This window comes from Nannospalax galili, unplaced genomic scaffold (assembly GCF_000622305.1).
Source record: "Nannospalax galili isolate Female #2095 unplaced genomic scaffold, S.galili_v1.0 scaffold287, whole genome shotgun sequence".
Classification (NCBI taxonomy): domain Eukaryota; kingdom Metazoa; phylum Chordata; class Mammalia; order Rodentia; family Spalacidae; genus Nannospalax; species Nannospalax galili.
The window spans coordinates 2,468,881-2,478,181 of NW_008357493.1; positions in this window are offsets into that span (position 1 = coordinate 2,468,881).

The following is a 9,301-nucleotide window of genomic DNA, read 5'->3' on the forward strand; positions in this document are numbered from 1 at the left end:
AATAGTTTCAAAGCAAATTAGAAATTCTTTTCAAAAATAAAACTGGATCAATCTCATTATGATTTTAAATAATCAATTCATGCTATCTACAGGAGATGTACTTTTTAAAATACGTATTTTTATCTTTTTGTGAATTTCATACAATATAGTTAGATCATATTTAGATCCCCTCTCAGATCTGCACCTCCTTTTTAACTCTCCCATCTAATTTCTGTACTCTCAGAGAGAGAGAAAGAGTAAGAGCAAGAGCGAGAGCAAGGGAGAGGTTTGTGCCCTCAAAGGCCTTTTGATATGGGTTCATCTACTCAAGGCTGGTCAGCTTAATAAGAGTCTCATCATTAAATGAGACTGAACTGAATCTGGGAGATGTACTTTAGCTGTTCACTGTTTATTACTTTAAAATTCTTTTCTTATTTATCTATTTAGCCTCAGTTGGCCTGGAACTCACTATGTAGACTAGGCTGACCTTGAATTCACAGAGATCCATGTGCCTCTGCCTCCGGAGTGCTAGAGTGCTGGGATTAAAAGCATGCATCACCATACTCCGTTGTATTACTTTTTTAAAAAAATTAGTGTGGGGGGATAGAGTGAGTGCGCATATGCCGTGGTGCCATGGTGGGGATGTGGTAATTAGGGGACACTTTACAGTGTCATTCCTCAGTTTCCACTTTGTGGTGAGAGTTTCTTTGTTGTTCCCTTCTGCATACACCAGAGTAGCTGACCTACAAGCTTCTAGACATTCTCTTGTCTCTACCTCCCATCTTTTTGTAGGAACACTGGGATTCTAGGTATGCTATCACACTGGCTTTTATATGGGATCTGGGGATTCCAGCCAAGGCTGTGGCAATAGCCTGTATTATTTTGAGAGCCTCTTGGACTACCCTGAGCAACAACTGGAGGGAAAGGTTCTCCTGTCTGGCACTGTGTTTCTTGCTATTATAGCCTACAGCTACACACATGCAGTCATGTACAGATATTATATATATATATATATTTTTTTTTCATTAGGCTTTTGAACAAAGATGCCAAGAACACACACTGGAGGAAAGAGAGCATCTTTAACAAATGGTGCAAGCAAAACTGGATCTCTACCTGTAGAAGAATGAAATTTGACCCTTTTCTACCACTCTGCATGAAAATCAATTCTGGGGCTATAAAGATGATTAAGATTGTTTGAGATATTCTGTATAAAATACACAAAAATTCAATAAAAATAAATTAAAAAAATAAATTCCAAATGAATCAAAGACCTCAATATGAAGCCTAAGAGTCTGAAACTATTAGAAGAAAACAGGCAGTACCCTAAAAGATGTAGATGCGGGAAAGGATTTTCTAAGTCAGACAACAGCTGCTCAGGAATTAAGGTCAACAATCAACAAGTGGGACCTCATTAAACTAAAAAGCTTCTGTACAGCAAAGGAAACAACCAATGAAGTGAAGAGGAAACCCATAGAGTGAGAGAAAGTCTTCACCAGCAACATACCTGACAGAGGATTAATATTCAGAATATATAAAGAGCTCAAAAAATAAGAATCAAGAAGACAAATGACCCAATTAAAAGATGGGTTATGAATCTCGACAGAGACTTCTCAAAAGAAGAAATAAAAGATAAAAATGACTAAGAACATCCTTAGTAATTAGGGAAATGCAAATCGAAACCACTTTAAGATTTCATCTTACCCCAGTCAGAATGACTAAGATTAAGAGAACGAATGATACAAAATGCTGACAGAGTTTGGGGAAAGGGAAATGCTCATTCACTGCTGGTGGGATTGCAAATTGGTGCAACAACTACGGAAAGCAGTGTGGATAACTCTTAAAAACTAAAAATAAATCTATCATATGATCTAGTTATACCACACCTTGGCATATACCCAAAGGACTCATCCCACTGCAGAGATACTTCTACATCTATGCTTGTTGCTGCTCTTTTCACAATATCTAAGAAAAGGAAACAACCTAAATGTCCCTTAACCGATGAATGGATAATGAAAATGTGGCACATTTACAAAATGGAGTTATACTCAGTGGTAAAGAAAGAAAAAAAAATCCTGAAATTTTCAAGTAAATAGATGGAGCTAGAAACTGTTATACAATGTGAAGTAATACAGACTCAGAAAAACAAATGATGTATGTTTTCTCTCATTTGTGAGATTTGTATTAGTTTCATGCATTCTGTAATATATGTTAATGTCTATCAAGTCAAGCATGTCCCCAGATGTCCCTCAGTGTGAGTTCACCCCCTGGAGTCTTGCCTGCCTATTTGGTATCCCTTCCTCAAGAAGATCAACTCTCTCTCATCCAGAAGTGATCAGCTGCCAGTAGCTCTTAGGTTGGGGCTTCTTGTCCATTTCCCCAAGTCCATGCTGGATTTTTGTCTGGCTTGAACTTGCATAGGACTTGTGCATGCTGTCACCATTGGTATGAGTTTACATGACTAACTTCCCAGCTGTCTGAAAAATTCTGCTTCCTTGTATTCATCCACCTGGCTCTTACAATCTTTTCAACTGCTTTTCCATAATGATCCCTGAGCCTTAGGAGACAGAAGTTTGATATAGGTGTCCCATCAAGGACAAGCACTATTCAGTCTACTATTCTCTGCACATTGGCCAGTTGTGGTTCTCTACTGCAAAAGGAAGCTTCTCTAGTGAGAGCTGAGAGACGCTTTAATCTGTGGACATAATAATAAGTGATTAGGAGTTGGTTTAATGCTGTATGTATTTAGTAGAATAATAGTATTAGACTCTCCCTTGTGGATTGTAATCTATCTAGCCAAGGGTTCCTAGGCTTGAGAGCAATGTCAGGTATGGGCTCCATCTAAAGAAGAGGACCTTAAGTGCAATTAGAATGTGGTTGGTTGCTCCCATAATAGTAGTGCCACTATTGCACCAGTGGGAATATCTTGCCAGGGCAGTTGTTGCTGTAGCTTGCAGGATTCACTGCTGGGTAAGTTTGATGATTAATTTTCTCTTCTGGTATCATGCATAATACCTTTTAGCACTATGAAAGCTAGCCATAAGAGATGAAACTTTGAGGTCAGTACCAGCTTGATTTTTTTCTTATTCATTCTATAGTTCATATATGTAGTGCCTTCAGCAACAGCATGTTACTGTCACATTCTGGTAGGAAACTGTTGCCTGAGTTCTCTCTGAGTCTCTTGTGCTATCAGACAAACTATATAACATATCTTTATGCAAATTTAACCATGTAATAACCATGGGAGGGGGAGAGGAGTGACTTACAAAGAAACGAATACCCAGTGCCTAGCTCCGAGCCACCCAGCTCCATGCTGCCCAGCTCTGCACCGTGGCTCAGAGCCTGTCATTCCAGATCGCTCCCATGGCCCGCCCATAGTCATTCCTACCTTTTACCCATGCCTCATGGGTCAGGAGTCTTGCCCCAGGTCCATAAATGCCAGGCCATTCTGTTCTTGAGTGTGCCTGGCCGTTGCACCCCCTTCACATTCGTGGCTCCTGTTCAAGATGGCACCACAAGCCCCTCCTTCCACTGCTAACTTTGCACAGTCAATTCTCCACAGCAGGCCCCACCCCTTGGAGGAACCAGGACTCCTGGGGAACACACTCCACCCCTTTCCTCCGCTCTTACAATCTTTCTGCCAATCTTCTGCTAAGGTCCCTGAGCCTTGGAGGGGGTGACAAATGTAGGGCAATTTCTCTTGTATCATGATGAGATAATGGCTTCTTGGGCCTCCACATTATTTGTCTTTAAGCCGTGGCCATTGATCTATCTCAGTGGTGTTTCTTTTACTATAATGACAAATAGAAGGAAGTAGACATATCTAAACAAACAAAAATGTAAATAAAAATGCCTAGAAGATATCCCAGTAGGTGTACTATGTTCATTAAATAGTATACTTGTGATGGCTTCCCCATTAGGGCCTGTAGCCTTTCTTGACAAAAGGTGTTGGCCTGGTCTACAGTACCAGATGTGTGTTCCATCCCTAGGAGTGGGCCTTATCAAATTAGAAATTTGTCAGTTGTACGTATGTTGGTTGAGCCATTATTGCACTTACAGGCATTGCTTGGCATGTCCACAGTGTGCAGCATGTGGGGTCTGTTTTTTAGTAGAATCGAGGGGATCCTTTCTTTCCCAACCATCTGCATAGCGCCTTCTGGCAATATGAATGTCATCCATCCAGTGGCATGTGGTTTTTTGGCTTAGTCTCAGCTCCATCTCCTCTTCTTCTCCTGCATTCACAACATGCAGTGTCTTCAGCAACATGGCTTTACTGTCCTTTCTAGTGTAAAACCAACATTAGTGGCAATAGCCTTGGTGAATTTGAGGACCTCTGGGATCTCTCTGACCAACAGCTCATAGGGAGGCAACCTACCCTTGGTACTGTATATTTTCTTAACGGTTGTATAGTTTGGGAGTCTCTGTCTTCATCTTACCCAACCATAAAACTCTCAAGAATCTTACAGCTGTCGCTGACCTTTGCCTGTTCAGGTATCTTTTAAATGAGTTTCACATCTGTAAAACACTTGAAGGAAAGTTAACATTATATATTAAATCAAACATAGACAAGGTCTCACACAGCATGAAAAGGTTTTGTCCATTTGTATTAACTGTTTGCTCCGTAGATCTTTGGTAGGTACCATAGCATGGGTACGAGGCATTAATTTGGTTAGCTCTTTACCATTTTTAGTTATCCCTTTGGAGTCATTTCACACTTGGGGGATTTTACATGGAGTCTCTTTGTATTCTTTTATTCTTGATAAACTTACAGGTGTTGGCTCCAGTTGCCTGACCCTGTACTGGGCTAAGGAGGCAGGGGGCTTCTCCTGTCCCCACTGCACTTGTTGGTTCCATGAGTCAGGCAGGCCTTGGATCTGCCTCCTGACTGTAACCATATTTGTCATCTCCCCATTGACCACACCAGTTTGCTGGGGGAGAACTTGGTGGGAAAAACTGTTTCCACCCCTAGTATAGCCTTTATCAGAAGAGAAATGCATCTTATTTAATCCTTGGGGATTCTGAACCACTCCTGGGACAGTTTTTATCCTTTGACTGTCTTTTGTAAACTGTTCTTCTGGTTTTAAAGCCTTCCAGAAATGCCTTAGTACCAAATTTGGTTTTCTATCATTTTTTTCTTCAATATTTTTGTATTTGTTGAGGTTTGTTTTGTGGCCCAGTATGTGGTCAATTTTTGAAAAAGTTCCATGGCGTGCTGAGTTGAAATTGTATTCTTTGGTGTTTGGGTGGAATAATTGAAAGATGTCTCTTAGGTCCCTTTGATGTATGGTATCATTTAATTCAGACATCTCTTTGTTTATTCTTTGTCCACTTGACCTGTCTAATGGAGACAGTGGGGTATTGAAGTCCCCTACTATTACTGAGTTGGGGTTAGTCTGTGTCTTAAAGTCCTATAGTGTTGTTTTTATGAATTTGGGTGCACCAGAAATTGGTGTATATATGTTAAGGATTATAATATCTTCTTGGTTAACTGCTCCTTTGATCAGAATGAAGTGACCCTCCTTATCTCTTCTGATTAGTTTTACTTTGAAGTCTATTTTGTCAGATATTAGATTTGCAACCCCTTCTTTTTTCTTTGTACCATTTGCTTGGAATATTCTTTCCCACCTTTTTACCTTAGTGTAGTGCCTGTCCTTGAAGATGAGATGGGTTTCTTGCAGACAGCAAAGAAATGGATTTTTTTTTTTTGTCTTTATTAAGACAGTGTCTCCTTGTAGCCCCAGCTATCCTGGAACACACTATGTGTCCATTTGCTTAGCCTGAGTCTTTTGACTGGGGAGTTCAGTCCATTGACATTTAAGGTTATTATTGAAAGGTGTGTATTGGTTGTCATCATTTTGATTGCTGTTTGTGTTCTCTGTGTAATTTTGTGTTTCCTAGATTATATCTTTGTTTATTTTCTTTCCTTGCCCCTAGGGCATAATTGTTTCTCTCTGTGTGCTCTGTATTGCTTCAAGTATTCGTTGAAGGGCTGGTTTTGTGGACATGTATTCTTTCAGGCTATTTGTGTCATGGAAGAGTTTTCTTTCCCCCTCAGCTATAATAGACATTTTTACTGGGTATAGTATTTGGGCTGACATCTATTGTCATATAGAACTTGAAATACCTTGGTCCAGGCTCTTCTGGCTTTCATAGCTTGCACTGATAAGTCAGCTGTAATTCTGATGCACTTTCCTTTGTATGTGACTTGTTGTTTTTCTTTTGCAGCTTTCAGTATTCTCTCTTTGTTCTGTACATTTAGTGTTTTTACTATGATATGTCTTGGGGAGTTTCTTTTCTGATCCTGTCCATTTGGTGTTCTATGTGCTTCCTGTATTTTTATGGGGTGTCTTTCCTTAATTTTGGGAAATTCTCTTCTACAATACTATTTAAGATCTGGTCAACACCATTAACCTGAAATTCTTCTCCTGCCTGTATTCCTATGATCCGTAGATTTGATCTTTTCATGGTGTCCCACATCTCTTGCATATTCCAGTCCTGTGTTTCTTTTTTACTTTTCCATACTCTTTGCTTGAGTGGTCCAATTCTTCAACTTTATCCTCCAGTGTTGATATTCTGTTTTCCATTTCATTCATTCTAGAGGTGAGGCTTTCCCCTGTTGTTTCAAGTTGGCTTACTGAGTTTTGCACTTCCTTCTTCATTTCTACCTGAGTTTTCTTCAATGTTTCTATCTCTTTTGTGAATTCATTCAGAAGTTTGTCCCTGTCTTCTTTTAGCTCTTTTATTTGTTTGTTCATGTGTTCTTTAAATTTGTTGAATTCCTTGATCATGTTTATGATTGTTCTTTTAAATTCAGTGTCCTGGGTTATCTCTAGGGGGTTCTCCTTGTAGAACTGTTCTACAGGATTGGTGGGGTTTGGAAGGGACATAGTGTTTTGGCTTTCCATTTTATTATTTTTTCATTGTGGTTTTGGCCTGTGAATTTCTTTTGTTGTTTATGATTCTGATATGAAAAATAAATTGAAGTATGCTTCTGTTTGTGTTATCGGGGTTCCTAGATCCTTCCTTTATTGGTTATGTGAAGCTGGTTGGTACAGGGTTCAAGTTCTCTCTGGCTTATTTTGGAGGGAACTGATGGATTCAGATCAGCTATTCAAAGGTACCCACAGAGGCCCAATTCAGGTTCCAGTCAGGTACACTCAGGCTTCCTTCACCACATGGAGGCAGGATCCAGGCTCTCTCAGGCAGTCCTGTATATTGTCAACCCTATGCCAGAGGTTGGCCAGAGGGGTCCAGACCTTGGCACTCTCTGGTGGTCTGTGGAGATCCCAGCCTTAGCACACCAAAGGCAGATCCACCCTGGGGCCTTGGGAGGGGCTTCACAATATCCCAGGTAGGGGGATGGTATGGCGCAATTAAGGGAAGCTCACCACCACATGGAGGCAGGATGCAGGATCAGGGGTCTTTCAGGCTGTCCCCTGGGTTCACAGGGCCTCAAGTAGTTGGAGGCCAGAGGGAGGCCATAAAGTGGCACTCTCTGGCGGTCTGCTAAGGTCCCAGAAGCTACTGGGTGGAGGTCCGGACCCACCCTCTCTGGCTGTCTGCTCGGATCTCAGCCTTAGCCTACCAAAAGCCAGATCTGCCCTGGGGTCTAGGGAGGGGTCTCACCTAATCCCAAGTAGGGGGATAGTATGGCACAATTAGGGGAGGCTCATCACCATGTGGAAGCAGGGTCAGGGGCTGTCAGGCTGTCCCCTGGGTTCTCAGGCCCTCTGGTAGTTGGAGGCCAGAGGGAGCCAGAACTCAGCACACTCTGGCAGTCTCTGCTTTCTGACGTTGGTGGTCACTCAGTGTTATGGCAATGTCTTAGGTTTTACTTTAGCCCACTGTCCTGATTTTTTAGAAGAGAATTTGCTACTAAATAACTATAGGAATATTTTATTTAATTTTTAAACAGCAAACATCAGGTTCCATTCTTCTTGTCATGCATTCTGTAGGTTTGGGGAAATAGATGACAGAAATTGATTGTTATGATCAGATACAAATAATTTCACTGTCTTAAAAGTTCTCTGAATTCTGACCATTCATTCCTCCCTTCCCTTGAATTCCTGCTAATCACCATACTTAATTGATTTTATGCTTTCCAGTGGTACTAATTTTAAATTTCAGTTTATAACATAGGCTAACATAGGCCACTTTCAGGTAGGCATATAATGTGCTTTAAACATATCTCCCATCCCCCACTCCTCTCTCTCCGCTCTCCCACTCTCCCATCAGTTCCTTCTGTTCCCCTAGACAGTTTCACTTCTGTACATGCATGATTATACATATCTATAAAGCCTAGAACCCACAAATGAGAGAAAATATGTGATATTTGTCTTTCTGAGATGGACTTAATTCACTTACAATGATTGTCTCCAGTTGCATCTGTTTTCCTGCAAATAACACGATTTCATTCCTTTTTTATGACTAAAAAACATTCCATTGTACACACAAACAGTCTATCCAATCTTATGTTGCTGGTAATCGAGTTTTGTTGTATAACTTAGCTATTGTGAAAACTGCTGTCATAAACATTGATGGGCAAGTATCTCTGTGATGTGTTGACTTGGAGTCTTTTATGTAAATAACCAGGAGTGGTATAACTGGGTAGATCTGTTTAATTGTTGAGGAAACTCCATACTGATTTCCATAGTGGCTGGGTTAGTTTACATTTAATACAGCAGTGTATAAAGGCTCCCCTTTTCTGAGTATTTTTACTAGTGTTTGTTATTTGTTTTCTGGATGGCTGTCATTCTGACCTGGGTGAGATGGAGTCTCAATGCAGCTTCTATTTACATTTCTCTGATGGCTAGTAAGGTTGAGCATCTTCCATATGCTTATTGGCCATTTTTAGTTTATTGTTCAAGAACTACTTGCTCACTCTACTAGGCCATTCATTGACTGGGGAGTTTCGTGTTTAGTTTTTTGAGTTATTTGTGCATTCCAGATATTAATCTTCTGTCAGATGTAAAGCTAGAACAGATTTTTCTCCCATTTTGTGGGCTGTGGCTTCACTTAGTTTTTTCCTTTGCTGTACAGAAGCCTTTTAATTTCATGAAGCCCTATTCATTAACATGATTTCTCGAGTGACCATCTTATCTTTATGGACTTCTTTTCTCTTATCTTCAAAGGCAATTTCTCCTAAGATGACTAATTTTAAATTGACAACTGACAGAAAAGAATGATTAGGGACAGAAATGTCTTTTTTATTATGAGTTCATTTTTCTGTATTCTCATTATTTCCTTTTCAGCCAACTTGACCTTAAAATATTAATTTATAAATATCTATCATCTATCTATCTATCTATCTATCTATCTATCTATC